The sequence below is a fragment of the Callorhinus ursinus genome, unplaced genomic scaffold (genome assembly GCF_003265705.2).
Source record: "Callorhinus ursinus isolate GAN/ISIS: 27379988/994484 unplaced genomic scaffold, GSC_fseal_2.0 scaffold40, whole genome shotgun sequence".
In the NCBI taxonomy this organism is placed as follows: Eukaryota; Metazoa; Chordata; class Mammalia; order Carnivora; family Otariidae; genus Callorhinus; species Callorhinus ursinus.
The window spans coordinates 7,643,581-7,659,868 of record NW_027397102.1 but is presented as its reverse complement, the minus strand read 5'-3'; the positions used below and the strand labels follow the sequence as shown (position 1 = coordinate 7,659,868).

At 35.9% G+C, this 16,288-nt stretch overlaps 2 pseudogenes; one reads left to right on the top strand and one right to left on the bottom strand.

Moving 5' to 3' along the window:
• LOC112822662 (cytochrome c oxidase subunit 6A1, mitochondrial pseudogene) overlaps window positions 1–16,288 on the top strand; it is an 824,062-nt pseudogene that overhangs the window by 521,479 nt on the left and 286,295 nt on the right.
• Window positions 11,044–11,159, bottom strand: LOC112834819 (U2 spliceosomal RNA; annotated as a pseudogene).

Sequence of the window (16,288 nt, the reverse complement as noted above, 5' to 3'; positions counted from 1 at the left end):
TAGTCATTACTTTGGCTATTTGGGGTCTTTCCTGGTTCCATACAAATTTTAGAATCGTTTGTTCCAACTCTGAGAAAAATGCTGGTGTTATGTTGATAATGATTACGTTGAATGTCTAGATTGCTTTGGGTAGTATAGACCTTTTTAAAATTTATTTATTTAAGAGAGAGAGAGAGCAAGCAAGGAGGGGGAGGGGCAGGGGGAAAGAATTTCAAACAAACTCTCCACTGAGTGGGGAGCCTGATGTGGGGTTCGATCTCATAGCCCAGAGATCATGACTTGAACCAAAATCAAGAGTCAGATGCTTAACTGGCTGAGCCACACCAAGGTGCCCCTAGGTAGTATAAACATTTTAACAATATTTGTTATTCCAATCCATGAGCATGGAATGTTTTTCCATTTCTTTGTGTCTTCCTCAATTTCTTTCATAAGTAGTCTATAGTTTTCAGAGTAGAGATCTTTTACCTCTTTGATTAGGTTTATTCCTCTGGTGCAACTGTAAACAAAATTAATTCCTTGATTTCTCTTTCTGCCACTTCATATTGGTGTATCGAAATGCAACAGACTTCTCTGCATTGATGTTTTTATCCTGTGACTTTGCTTGTGTCAGTTCTAGCCATTTTTTGTTTTTTGTTTTGTTTTGTTTTGTTTTTTGTTTTTTGTGTTTTTTTTAGTTCTAGCCATTTTTTGATGGAGTCTTTCAGATTTTCTTCACAGAGTATCATGTTGTCTGTGAAGAGTTAAAGTTTGACTTCTTTCTTGCCAGTTTGGATGCCTTTTATTTCTTTTGTTTGATTGTTGAAGCTAGGACTTTCAGTACTTTGTTGAAAAACAGGGGTAAAAGTCAACATCCTTATTGTGTTCATGACCTTAGGGGAAAAACTCTCAGTTTTTCCCCATTGAGTATATTATCTGTGGGTCTTTCAGGTGTATGGCCTTTATGATGTTGAGGTATGTTTCTTCTATCCCTACCTTCTTGAATGTTTTTACCAAGAAAGGATACTGTATTTTGTCAAATGCTTTTTCTGCATCTATTGAGAGGATCATATGGTCCTTATCCTTTCTTTTGTTAATATGGTGTATCACATTGATTGCTTTGCGGATGTTGAACCACCCCAGCAGCCCAGGAAAAAATCCCACTTGATCGTGTACTGTTGGACCCAAATAGCCAGTATCTTGTTGAGAATTTTTGCATCCATGTTCATCAGGGATATTGGTCTGTGATTCTCCTTTTTAGTAGGGTCTTGGTCTTGTTTTGGGATCAAGGTAATGCTGGTCTCACAGAATGAGTTTGGAAGTTTTCCTTCCATTTCTATGTTTTTGGAATTGTTTCAGAAAAATAGGTATTGATTCCTCTATAGGGTATAGAATTCCCCTGGAAGGCCACTGGGCCCTGGACTCTTGTTTGTTGGGATATTTTTGATTACTGATTCAAATTTTTTGCTAGTCCTTGCTCTGTTCAGGTTTTCTATTTCTTCCTCTTTCAGTTTTGATAGTTTATATGTTTCTAATAATTTACCCATTTCTTCCAGATTGCCTATTTCATTGGCATATAATGACATAATATTCTCTTATCCTTGTTTGTAATTCTATGGTGTTGCTTCAGATCTCTCCTCTTTCACTCTTGATTTTATTATTTGGGGGGTCCTTTTTATTTTCTTTTTGATAGGTCTGGCTAGGGGTTTATCAGTCTTGTTAATTCTTTCAAATATTCAGCCGCTAGTTTCATTGGACTGTTTACATTTTTAGTTAGTGTTTTCAGTTTCTTCAGAGAGACACCAAGAAGTAGAATTGCTGGATCATATGGTCATTTTATTTAAAAAAGTTGAGGAGCCTCTATACTATTTTTCATATTGGATGTACCAAATTACATTTCCACCAACAGTGGAACATATATGAAAATTCTAACGTGAAAATTCTAATAGTTTTTTTTTTAGTTAATAATTTACTTTGAATTGATATTATTACTGTGAGGATGCTTACTATGAGAATTATCTCTTTTTTTCAGGCTGTGGTTTTGGTTTTATTTAAGAGTTAAGGACTTGATACCAAAGCCAGACAAAGACACTACAAGAAAACTACAGAGTGATATATTTTATAAATATTGATGCAAAAATACACAACAAAATACTAGCAAACTGAACTTTGCCACATATTAAAAGGGTTATACATCATGACCAATTGTGTTCTATTCCTGGAATGAAAGTATGGTTTAGCATATGAAAATCAGTTAATGTAATATGCCATACTATCAGAAAAATGGGAGAAAATGACATGATTTTTTAATTCATGCAGAAAAAGCATTCGACAAAATTAATCATCCTTTCATGATAAAAGCATTCAACAGAATAGTAATAGAAGAAAACTACTTTAATATAATAAAAGTCATATATGAAATACCCTCAGTTTACATCATATTCAATGGTGAAAATCTGAAATCTTTTTCTCTAAGGTCAGGAAAAAGTAAGGAATCCTGGTTTTGCAACTTCTATTTGACCTAGTTCTGAAAATTTTAGACAGAACAATTAGGCAAGGAAAAAGCATACAAGGGATCCAAAGAAAGGAAAAAGTAAAATTGTCTCTATTCACAAACGCAACCTTGTATGTAGAGAATCACAGACTCCATCAAGAAAATACTAGAACTAATAAGTGAATTAAGTGAAATAGCAGAATTCAAAGTCAACACAAAATCAATTTCATTTCTATACAATAACAATGAATAACCAGAAAAGAAAGTAAGAAAATTTTATTTATAATGACATACAAAAAAACTTAAGGGCTAATCAGTTAGATGAAAAATCATATAATGGGGCGCCTGAGTGGCTCAGTTGGTTAAGCGACTGCCTTCGGCTCAGGTCATGATCCTGGAGTCCCGGGATCGAGTCCTGCATCAGACTCCCTGCTTAGCAGGGAGTCTGCTTCTCCCTCGGACCCTCCCCCCTCTCATGTTCTCTCTCTATCTCATTCTCTCTCTCAAATAAATAAATAAAATCTTTAAAAAAATTTAAAAAATCATATAATGAAAAATATAACATAGATGCAAGATATTAAAAATAAGACATAAAAATGGAAGCACACTTCATATTCATGGATTGGAAAATTTAATACTGTTAATATGTCCATACTACCCAAAATGATCTACAGATTCAATGAAATCCCTTTTAAAATCCAATTACTTTTGGCATAAATAGAAAAATCTATCCTTAAACTCATTTTGAGTTCATTTTTGTGAATAGTATAAGAAAGTGTCCAGTTTCATTATTTTGCTTGTGGTTTTCCAGTTTTCCTAGAATTGTTGGTTGAAGAGACTGCCTTTCCCATTGGATATCTATTTATTCTTTGTAAAAGATTAATTGACTATATAATTGTGTTTTTTTAATAAGTTTTATATTCTATTTCATTGATCTATGTGTCTATTTTTATGCCAGTACCATACTGTTTTAATTACTAGCACTTTGTGGGTGCCTGGGTGGCTCAGTCATTTAAGCATCTACCTTCGGCCCATTTCATGATCTCAGGGTCCTGGGATTGAGTACACCATCAGGCTCCCTGCTCAGTGGGGAGACTGCTTATCTCTCTCCCTCTGCCTCTCCCCTCCCCCACTCCTGCTCTCTCTTGCATGCACACATTCTGTCAAATAAATTAAAATCTTTAAAAAATATAATAATAATAATTACTAACACTTTATAATATAACTTGACATCTGACATTGTGATACCTCAATTTCTTTTTTTTTAAGATTGCTTTGTTTATTCGAGGTCTTTTGTGTTTCCATACAAATTTTGGTTTTGTATACAAATTAGGACTGTTTATGTTAATTCTGTGAAAAATGCTGTTGATATTTTGATAGAGTTTGCAGTAAATGTGTAGATTGCTTTGGGTAGTATAGACATTTTAACAGTATTTGTTGTTTCAACCCATGAGAATGAAATGGCTTCCCATTTCTTTCATGAGAGCCATCTGTGGAAAGCATCACAGAACCCACAAAGACTGCTGAACATACTTACACCAAACCCCCACTTTAGCACTTTACAGAGACCACCCTTTTCAGTCAAGCATGCCTCAGTCCCTGTGTGGTGGGCCTCTACCCCAGAAGACCAGCGCAACCACTGCCCACACCATATCTCTAAAGTCTGGAGTTTGAAAGGTCAGCAAGCTTGGATGCAATATAGAATGGAGGACAGTGTGCTGCTCCTGTAGAGAAGGCAGGCAAACAATCCAGGGACAGACAACATGGAAACAGTGATCTGAAAAATGCCTGGGGCAGACAGGGTGGAGGTTAGTTGCTCTGTTCAGAGTGCCTACCTGAGAGACAACATTCATGGGGATGCCCCTCCAGGAACAAAGCTGCTATCTGGCAACATTTCTCTCACCTGCCCCTCAGCCTAAACTCAGAGCCACCAGCAGGAAGCAGAACAGCACACACACACTGGATGCTTAACTTGTGCTTACACCAAGCAGCCCCTCCTGTGCTCTGGAGAGGCTGCCCTTCTCAGTCAATCTTGCCTGAGTCCCAGTGTGGCAGGCTCCTTCCCCAGCAGACCAGCACAAACCCCTACCCATGCCATATATCCCAACCAGAGAGTTCTGCAGGGCCTCAGTTTTGGTGGAGGTGGTATCAGGTATCATTTAACCAAACCAGAGTACACTCAGGTCAAACTTGTCACAATCATGTCAGGGACAAAACACTGCCCACAGCAGACAAGGAGAGCTGTTGCAGACAACTGGTCCAAAGGATGACCAACCAAAACACAACAACAGAGCACATGCAACACACACCAAAGGCACTTCCTGAAAAACCAAGCCCTGGGCATTATGTGACCTCTTCCTCATAAAGCCATTAATGACCAGGAGACATAACTGTTTTTTCTTTGTTTGTTTGTTTTGTTTGTTTTTTTATACACACAGAAGAAGGTGGAGATGTAGACAAAATGCACACAGAGGAATTTATCCCAAATGAAAGAATAAGATAAGGTCATGGTTAGAGATCTAACCTAAACAGATATAATAACATGCCTGATGGAAAATTTAAAGCAAAGATCCTAAGGATACTCACTGGGTTTGAGAAAAGAAGAGAAGACATCAGTGAGACCCTTACCACAGAGATAAGAGAGTTAAAAAAGAATCAATCAGAGATGAAGACGGCAATAGATGAGATTTGAAACAGGCTTGATGAAAGAAGCAGGCTGGAGAAACAGAGGAACAATTCAGTGATGTAGAAGTCAAAATAATGGAAAATAATGAAGCTAATCATGAGTGTTATATAATTTTCAGAGTACAGGTTTTTCACTTCTTTGGATAAGTTAATTCCTACATATGTTATTAGCTTTGGTGCAATAGTAAATGGGATTATTTTCTCAATTTTTATTCTGCCACTTCATTATTAGTGTATAAAAATGCAAACAATTTCTGTACATTGATTTTGTATCTTGTAACTTCAATGAATTTATTTATCCGTTTTAGTAGTTTTTTGGTGATGTTTTTGGGTTTTCCATATATAGTATCATGTCAACTGCAAACAGTGACAATTTCATTCTTCCTTGCCAATTTGGATGTTTTTATTTCTTTATGTTGTCTAATTTCAATGGGTGGACTTCCAGTGCTATGTAAAATAAAAGTGGTGAGAGTGGGCATCCTTGTCTTGTTCCTGACCTTAGGGAAAAAGCTCTCAGTTTTTCGTCATTAAGTATGATGTTGGCTGTGGGGTTTTTTCATATAAGGCCTTTATTATGTTGAGGTATGTTTCCTTTTGATATACTTTGCAGAAGGCTTTTTATCATGAATGGATGTAATTTGTCGAATGCTTTTTCTGAATCTGCTCAAATGATCATTAGGTTTTTATCCTTTTTCTTATTATTATATCACATTCATTGTTTTGCAGATATTGTACCACTTTTGAATCCCAGGAATAAATTCCACTTGATCATGGTGCATGATTTTTTTTAAGATTGTATTTATTTATTTGACAGAGAGAGAGAGATAATGAGAGCAGGAATAGAAGCAGGGGGAGTGACAGAGGGAAAACAGGCTTTCCACGGAGGAAGGAGCCCAATGCAGGGCTCGATCCCAGGACCCTGGGATCATGACCTGAGCCGAAGGCAGATGCTTAATGACTGAGCCCTTCAGGCACCCCATGATTTTTTTTTAATGTATTGTTGGATTCGGTTCGTTAATATGTTTTTAAAGTATTTTTGCATCTATGTTAATGAGAGATATTGGCTTGTAGTTCTTTTTTTTAAAGATTTATTTATTATTTATTTTGAGAGAGTGAGAATGAGAGAGAGAGAGTACATGAGAGGGGGGAGGGTCAGAGGGAGAAGCAGACTCCCTGCCAAGCAGAGAGCTCGATGCAGGACTCGATCCTGGGACTCCAGGATCATGACCTGAGCTGAAGGCAGTCGCTTAACCAACTGAGCCACCCAAGCGCCCTGGCTTGTAGTTCTTGTATTTTGTGGTATCTGTATGTATTTGTGGTATCAGGATGATACTTTACTCATGGAATGGATTTGGAGTTTTCCTTCCTCTTGTATATTTTGTAATAGTTTGAGAAGAACAGGTATTAACTCTTCTTTAAGAGTTTCGTAGAATAAAGTCCTCATGCAATGCAGCACAAGTACTCCCCCAGGAAGTGCAGCACCTGAAGCTACTGCCCTGAACTCCCATTGTGAGCCACCTCACTTGACCAGAACAGCCAGAGTGCTGTTCAGTCCTATTTGTGGTCTGCTCTTGTGCCCTTTTCAGTCTACAATAAAGGCCACTCTCTCATCTTTCAAATCAGTCAATCAATCAATCATTATATACATATATACATACAAATAAATGTTTGGTAGAATTCACCTGTGAAGCTATCTCGTCCTGGACTTTTGTTAGGATTTCTTATTTTTTATTACTGATTCAATTTCAATGCTAGTAACCAGTCTGTTCAAATTTGTTATTTCTTCCTGCTTTAGTTTTGATAGATTACATATTCCTGGGAATTTATAAATTTCTTCTATGTTGTCCAAGTTGTTGGCACATAGGTTTTCATAATATTCTCTTATAATTGTTTTTATTTCCATGGTGCTTGTTGTTATTTCTCCTCTTTCATTAGTGATTTTGTTTGGTTTCTCTCTCTCCCTTTCTCTTTGGATGAGTCTGGCTAGAAGTTTATCAATTTTCATGATCTTTTCAAAGAACAGGTCGTATTGTCGTTGATCTCTTTATAATTTTTGTTTGTTTCTTTCTTTTTTTCTATGCCATTTATTTTGGCAATAATCTTATTATTCTTCTGGTTTGAGGCTTCATTTGTTGTTGTTTTTCTATTTTCTTTAGGTGTAAGTTTAGGTTGTTTATTTGATATTTGTCTTACTTCTTGAGGTAGGCCTGTATTGCTATAAATGTCCCTCTTACAACTTTTTGCTGCAACCCTAGGATTGTGGACCATTGTGTTTTCTTTTTTTTCAAGATTTATTTATTTATTTATTTGAGAGAGAAAGAGAATGAGCATAAGCAAGGGGGGACAGAGAGAGAGGGTGAAGCAGGCTCTCTGCTGAGCAGGGAGTCCAATGTGGGGCTCAATCCCAGGACCCTGGGATCATGAACTGACCTGAAGTTAGACACTTAACTGACTGAGCCACCCTGGTGCTTCGGACCTCTGTGTTTTCATTTTCAATTGTTTCTATGTAATTTTTGCTTTGATTGACCCATTCATTATTTAGTAACATGTTATTTAACCTCCGTTTGTTATTGTGGTTGCTTTTTAGTTTCATAGCATTGTGGTCAGAAGACATGCATGGTATGATTTTGATCTTTCTGAACTTGTTGAGACTTGTTTTATGGCTTAATATGCAATCCATTCTGGAGAATATTCCATTTGCTGCTTTAGGATGGAATGTTCTGAATATGTCTTTTAAACCCATCTGATCAAGTACATCACTCAAAGCCACTGTTTCCTTGTTGATTTTCTGTTTGGATGATCTGTCCATCAAAGTAAGTGAGGTGCTAAATTCACAGAGCTAGAACAAATAATCTTAAAATTTGTATCAAACCACAAAAGACCACAAATAGCGAAAGCAATCTTGAAAAAGAAAACCATGAGGCATTAGAATTTCAACCTTCAAGTTATATTACAAACCTGTAGTAATCTAGATAGTATCATACTGGCACAAAAATAGACCCATAGATCAATGGAACAGAATAGAAAGCCCAGATATGGACCCACAAATATATGGTCAACTAATCTTTGACAAATCAAGAAAGACTGTCCAATGGGAAAAAGACAGTCTCTTCAACAAATTGTTTTGGAAAATCTGGTCAGCTACATGCAAAAGAATGGAACTGTGAGACAGGAAACCATTAAAATCCTAGAGGAAAACACAGGCAGTATTCTCCTTGACATTGGCTGTACCAACTTCTTTCTAGATGTGTCTCCAGAGGCAAGGACACAAAAGCAAAAATAAACTACTGAGACTACATCAAAATAAAAAGTTTTTGCACAGTGAAGATAACAATCAATAAACTAAAAGGCAACCTATGGAATGGGAAAAGATATTTTCAAATGATATATCTGATAAAGGGTTAAGTACCCAAAATCTAAAAGAACTTATCAAACTCAACAACTCATAAAAGAATGATCCAGTTAAAAATGTGCAGAAGTCATAAATAGATATTTTCCCAAAGAAGACATACAAATGACAAACAGACACATGAAAAGATGCTCAATATCACTCATCATCAGGGAAATACAAATCAAAACTACAATGAGATGTCACCTCACACCTGACAGAATGGTTAAAATCAACAACCTAAGAAACAACAGGAGTTGGCCAGGATGTGGAGATAGGGGAACATTCTCACTGTTGGTGGGAAAGCAAAATAATACAGTCTCTCTGGAAAATAGTATGAAGGTTCCTCAAAAAGTTAAATAGAACTACCTTATGATCCACCAGTTCTACTACTATGTATTTATCCAAAGAATACAAATGAATACAAATCCAAAGGATACATACACCCTTATTTTTATAGCAGTTTTATTTATAATAGCCAATTCATGGAAACAGTCCAAGTGTCCATGGACTGATGAATAGACAAGGAAAATGTGGTATATACATAATAGAATGTTACTCAGACATAAAAAAGAATGAAATCTTAAAACAACATGGATGGAGCTAAAGAGTATTATGCAAAATGAAATAACTCAGTCAGAGAAAGACATAAACCATGATTTCACTCACATGTGGAATTTAAGAAACAAAACAAATGAGTAAAGGGGAAAAAAGTAAGAGAGGCGAACCAAGAAACGGTCTCTTAACTATAGAGACAAACTGATGGTTAGCAGGAAGGATTTGGGGGAGTAGGGGTTAAAGAAATTATAGAGATTAAGAAATGCACTAGTTGTGATGAACACCAGGTATTTCATGGAAGTATAGAATCACTATGTTGTACATCTGAAACTAATATTAAATGGTATGTTAAGTAACTGGAATTTGGAAAAAAAATAAAAAAATAAGTAATGATCATAAATATATTCACTGGAGTTGAAAAAGAGTGCAGGACATCAGTGAGACTGTTATCACAGAGATTAAAAAAAAGAACTAATCAGAGATGTGGAACACAATAAATGAAATTAAAAATAATCTTGATGGAATAAATAGTAGGCTAGAGGAAAGAGATAAATGCATTAATGACCTGGAGGACAGAGTCATGGAAAGTAATCAAGGTAAACAAATAAGAGGAAAAAAATACGCAAAATGAGAATAATCTCAGGGAACTCAGTGACTCAATAAAGTGCAATAACACTTGCATTATAAGGTTCCCAGAAGAGAGAGAAAAGGGGGTAAAATATTTATTTGAAGAAGTAATAGCTGAAAACTTCCTTAAACTGGGGAAGGAAGGAGATATCCAGATATAGGAGGCACAGAGATTCTACCCAAAAATTCAACCCAAAGAAGTCCACACCAAGACATGCAGTAATTAAAATGCTAAAAAGAAGTGATTAAAAAAAAATTAAAATCAGCCAGAGAAAAGGTGACAGTTACACATAAAGGAAACCCTATAAGTTTAGTAGCCACTTTTCAGCAGGATCTTTGAGGGCCAGAAGGGAGTTGCACTATATATTCAAAGTGCTGGGAAAAAAAAAAAAAACCCTGTAGTGAAGAATAGTCTATCCAGCAAGGATACTATTAAAAATAAAAAGGAAGATAAAGAGTTCCTCAGACAAACAAAAACTAAAGGCATTCATTACCACTAAACCAACCCTTAAAAAAATATTAAAGAGGGCAATTTGCTTGGAAATGGAAGATCATAAGTGAGAGTATGAAAAGTAAGGAACACAAAAGCAACAAAACAGGTATTTGTGTAAAATTCAGTTAAGGCATTCATAAAATAAAACAAAGTAAAATATAAACCATATCACTAAAATATGGGGGTTAGAGGAGTAAAGAATGGGTTCAAATTCAAGTCACCATCAACTTTCTTGCTATATGCAGAAAATGTTATATACAAACCTAATGGTAACCAGAAATCAAAAACAAGTAATAGATATGCAAAGAATAAAGAGAAAGGAATTCAAGTATATCACAAAGGAAAGCCAACAAACCATGAAAGAGAGCAAGAGAAGAAAGGATCAGAGAAAAACTATTAAAAAAACACAAAAAGGTACAAAAATGGCAATAAATACATATCTATCAATAGTTACTTTTAATGTAAATGACCTAAATTCTCTAATTAAAAGAATTCCTCACTGATACAGTGGGGAAAAAAAAACAAGACCCATCTATATGCTGCCTACAAGAGACTCATTTCAGACGTAAGGAACCCTGCAGATAGAAAGTAATGGGATAAAGAAATATTTGCCATGCAAATGGATGTCAAAAGAAAGCCAGGGTAGTAATACCTATATGGACAAAATAGACTTTAAAACAAAGCCTGTGACAAGAGAAAAAAAAGGGCACCATATAATAATAAAGGAGACAATCCAACAAGAAGATATAGCAATTATAAATATTTATGCACCCAACATGGGAGTACTCAAATACGCAAAACAGTTAACAACAAACACAAAGGAAATAGTCAATAGTAATACAATAATAGTAGTGGATTTTAATGCCCTGCTTTTTTGTACGGACAGATAATCCACACAGATACTACACTTGATCTTAGCCAAAAGGCTGAGAAATGATGAGATCATCCACACAGAAAATCAAAAAGGAAACAGCAGCTTTGGATGACACACTGAACCAGATGGACTTAAGAGATATATTCACAACATTCCATCCTAAAACAGTAGAATATACTTTCTTTTAATGTGCACATGGAACATTCTCCAGAATAGATCACATATTAGGCCACAAAACAAGTATCACCAAGTTCAAAGTGATCAAAATTATACCATGCATGTTTTCTGACCACAACGCTAAGAAACCAAAAAGCAACCACAAGAACAAATCTTGAAAGAGTACAAACACATAGAAAATAAATACAAGCAACTAAACAATGAATTGGTCAATTGAGAAATAAAAGAAGAGATCAAAATGTACTATACATTGGCTAATTGAATTTAAATAAAAAACTTGCATAAAAACAAATGAAAATGAAAACACAGTGGTCCAAAATCCTTGGGATGAAGGAAAAGTCATTGTAAGAGGCAAGTTTATAGCCACACGGGCCCACCTCAAGAAGCAAGAAAAATCTCAAATAAATAACCTAACCTTACACCTAATGGAGCTAGAAAAAGAACAACAAACAAAACTTGAAACAAGCAGAAGGAAGGAAATAAAAAAGATTGGAGCAGAAATAAATGATCTAGAAACAAACAAAAAAGAATAGAAGAGAGCAATAAAACTGGTAGGTGGTTCCTTGAAAAGATTTAAAAAAATTGATAAACCTTTAGCCAGATTCATAAAAAAGAGGATTCAAATAAACAAAATCATAAAGAGGAGAAATAACAAGCATCACAGAAACACAAAAAATTATAAGAGAATAATATGAAAAATTATATGCCAACAAAGTGGACAACCTAGAACAAATGGATAAATTCCTGGAATGGTATAACCTACCAAATCTGAATCAGGAAGAAATAGAAAACTTGAGCAGACTGCTTACCAGCAATGAACTGATTAGTAACAAAAACTTCTCAGCTAACAAAACTCCAGGACCAGGAAGTTTCACAGGCCTCTTCTACCAAGCATTTAAAGAAGAGTTAATATCTATTCTCAAACTGTTCCACAAAATAAAAGAGAAAGTAAAACTTCCAAATTCATTTTATGAGGCCAGTATCACCCTTGTACCAAAACCAAATAAAGACATCACACACAAAAGAAGAAGTAAAGGCCAATATAAGTGAAGAATATAGATGTAAAACTCCTCAACTAAATAATAGCAAACTGAAACCAACAATACATTAAAAAAATATTTCACCATGATCAAGTGAGATTTATTCCTAGGATTCAAGTGTGGTTCAATATTCACAAATCATTAAACCTGATATTGCAACATTAAGAGAAAGGATAAAAAGCATATGATCATTTCAATAGATGAAGAAAAAGCATACGACAAAGTTGTTCCTCCCCTTATGATAAAAAACCTTCAGCAAAGGAGGTCTAGAGGGAATGGACCACAACATAATAAAGGTCTTACATGAAAAACCCACAACAAACATTATACTCAAAGAGAAAAAACTGAAAGCGTTTCTCCTAAAGTCAGGAACAAGACAAGGATGTCCCTTCTCACCGCTTTCATTCATCATAGTACTGGAAGTTCAAGCCACAGCAATTAGGTAACAAAAGGAAATAAAAGACATCCAAATTGGTAAAGAAGTAGTAAATCTTGCACTATGTGCAGATGACATGAAACTCTGTATAAAAAACCCTTATGACTCCACCAAAAAGAACTATAACTACAAACAAATTCAATGAAGTCAGGGTACAAAATCAATGTACAGAAATGAATGGCCTTCCTATAAACTAATAATGAGGCAGCAGAAAGTGACATTAAGAAATGAATCTAGGGTGCCTGGGTGGATCAGTTGGTTAAGTGTCTGACTCTTGATTTTAGCTCAGGTCATGATCTCAGGGTCATGAGATCGAGCCCTGTGTTGGGCTCTGCTCTCAGCACGGAGTCTACTTGAGATTCTTTCTCTCCCTCTTCCTCTGCCCCCTCTCTCTCTCTCTCTCTCTGTCACACACACACACACACCACACACTCCTTTTTTCTGAAAAAAAAAAGAAAAAGAAAACAATCCTATTTATAATCGCAACAAAAAAGTAAAACATATAGGAATATAGTAATAAACTTAACCAAAGAGGTAAAAGACATGTACTCTGAAAAGTACAAAACATAGATGAAAAAAAAAAAATCAAGACTTTAAAAAAAAAAAAAACAGGAAGACATTGCATGCTCATCGTTTGGAAGGACAAATATTGTTAAAATGTCTGTACTACCCAAAGAAATCTACACATTGAACGCAATACCTGTCAAAATAACAACAGTATTTTTTCACAGAAATAAAACAAAGAATCCTAACATTTATATGGAACCACATAAGACCCCCAATAGCCAACGTAACCTTCAAAAAGAAAAAAAAAAAACTGGAGGTATCATAAGTCCAGATTTCAAGTTATACTACAAAGTTGTAATAATCAAAAGAGTATGGTACTGGTATAAATATAGAAACACAGATCAATGGAAAAAAATAGAGAACCCAGAAATAAATCAACGATTATATAGTTAATTAACCTTCAACAAAGGAGACAATATGTGATGGGAAAATGACAGTCTCTTCAACAAATGGTGTTGGGAAAACTGGACAGCTACATGCAAAAGTGAAACTGGTCCACTTTCTTATACCATAAATAAAAATAAATTAAAAAAATGGATGAAAGACCTAAATGTGAGGCAAAAACCATAAAAATCCTAGAAGACAGCATAGTCAGTATTGTCTCTGATATTGGTCATAGCAACAAGTTATTGATGTGGCTCCTAGGGAAGGGAAATAAAAACAAAAATAAACTATTGGAACTATATCAAAATGATAAGCTTCTGCACAGCAAAGGTAACAATCAACAAAACTAGAAGGCAACCTCCTGAATGAGAGAAGACATTTGCAAATGACATGCAATAAAAGATTAGTATCCAAAATATATAAAGAACTTACATAAGTCAACACCAAAAACCCACATATAATCCCATTAAAAGATGGGCAGAAGACATGAACAGACATCTCTCCAAAAAGGACACACAGAGGGTCAAAAGACACTTGCAAAGATGTTCAACATCAGGGAAATGCAAGTCAAAACTACAGTAAGGTATCACCTCACACCTGCCGGAATGGCTAAATCAAAAACACAAGAAAGAACAAGTGTTGATGAGGGGTGTGGAGAAAAGAGAACCCTCTTTCAGTGTTGTTGGGAATGCAAACTGGTCCAGCCACTCTGGAAAACAGTATGGAGGTTCTTCAAAAAGTTAAAAATAGAAGTCCATATGATCCCATAATTGCAATATTGGTTATTTACCAAAAATACAAGAATATTAATTTATGGTGATACATGCACACTAATGTTTATTTTAGCATTATTTACAATAGCCAAATTGTGAAAGCAGCTCAGTGTCCATCAATAGACTAATGGATAAAGAATGAAATCTTGTCATTTACAATAACAGGGTTGGCTCTAGAGAGTAAAATGCCAAACAAAATAAGTCAAGAGAAAGTCATATACTATATGATTCCACTCATATGTGGAATTTAAATAAAGAAAGTAAAAAACAAGATACAGAAGGAGACAAACCAAGAAACAACCTGTTAAGTATCAAGAACAAACTGATGGTTACCAGAGGGGAGGTGGGGAGGTGGGTGGTGGTATGGGTGAAATGGGTGATGGAAGTTAAAAAGCACAATTATGAGCACTGAGTAATGCATAGAATTGTTGAATCACTATACTGTACACATGAAACTAATAAAACTGTATGTTAACTATAGTGGAATTAAAACAAAAAATTAACAAAGAGTTTGTCCTAAATGCAAACACTTGTTCCAATATAACCCTGACAAAGCTCCTCTAATGTGATCCCCATCCCATTTGCCTCTCAGAGTAGGGAGGCTTTGGGAGTATAAAGGGGAACTTCCTTCTTATTGCCGACTCCTTTAGAGAGATAAACCTAAAAATTTGGGATGACCAGGTTAGGGCCTTAACTGATATCGGAGCCACCCTGTCTGTCTTCAAACCCCACATGCTTTCTGTGTCCCTTCCCCAGAGTTCTAAATTGTTTTAAATGATCAGAGTCTAAAATCAACCAATGACATTTCATTTGTCTTTATGTAACCTTTCACTTGGGCTGCCTTTTGGACAACACCAGTTCCAAATAGTGCCCTTAACTCTAATCCTTTTCCCAAGAAGGGACTTCCTCTGGGAATATCAAGGCCATATCTCCTTTTCCAAGAAAGGAAGTTTAATACTTAAAGTCTCCAAGCCCTCTGCTGAGCCAGACCCCCCAAATGTCCCTGTCCCATATATCAACATTTCCACGTGTTTATCACCCCCAATTGTCAGGACTGGTGCAATACTAATGGAATTATCAAGATTCACAGTTGTCTAAACTGTGCTCAGTTTTTGGCCCAACATGGGTTAAATCATTGCCCTTGGTCTTAACAAGTTCTACCCCACCCCAGGCAACATAGACTGTTCAAGATTGCCTTCAAGATTTTTGCAGAAAGACCAAGGAGGCTAGATCAGGTATTCTATCAAAGTGTGTTTCTAAAAAGAAATGTCTCAAGAATATTGCAAGGTACTGCTTGAATACATTGTAATGAGAGCTAAAATTGTTAAAAAGTCCTTCCTCAGTGAGCTCCTGGGAAATGAAGACTCACAGCACAATGTTCAGCCTGGAGATTTTGTCTGTTGGAAATGATACCAATTAAAAGAATCCCTCCAACCCTGCTGGAGGAGACCTTATCAGATACCTCCATGAAACACCAACCAAAATTATAATGGATAAATATATGAATTCTCTCACCTACCCTAGCAACTCTCAACCCTCTGGAAGTATTAAGAAACTTTCATCAATCTACAGACTGATATTCACTCCCTATGGTCATTGCTGCCTAGCTGGCCAAATATTTTTCACAATGAAATCCCCTCATGAAACTGGGTGGACCAGGAGCAGAATAATCAGATCTGGGGGCACCTAGGTGGCTCAGTCAGTTTAGCATCTGCCTTTGGCTTAGGTCATGCTCTCAGCATCCTGGGATTGAGCCCCATGTCAGGCTCCCTGCTCAGTGGGGAACGTGCTTGTCCCTGTACCCTTCCCCCATTCA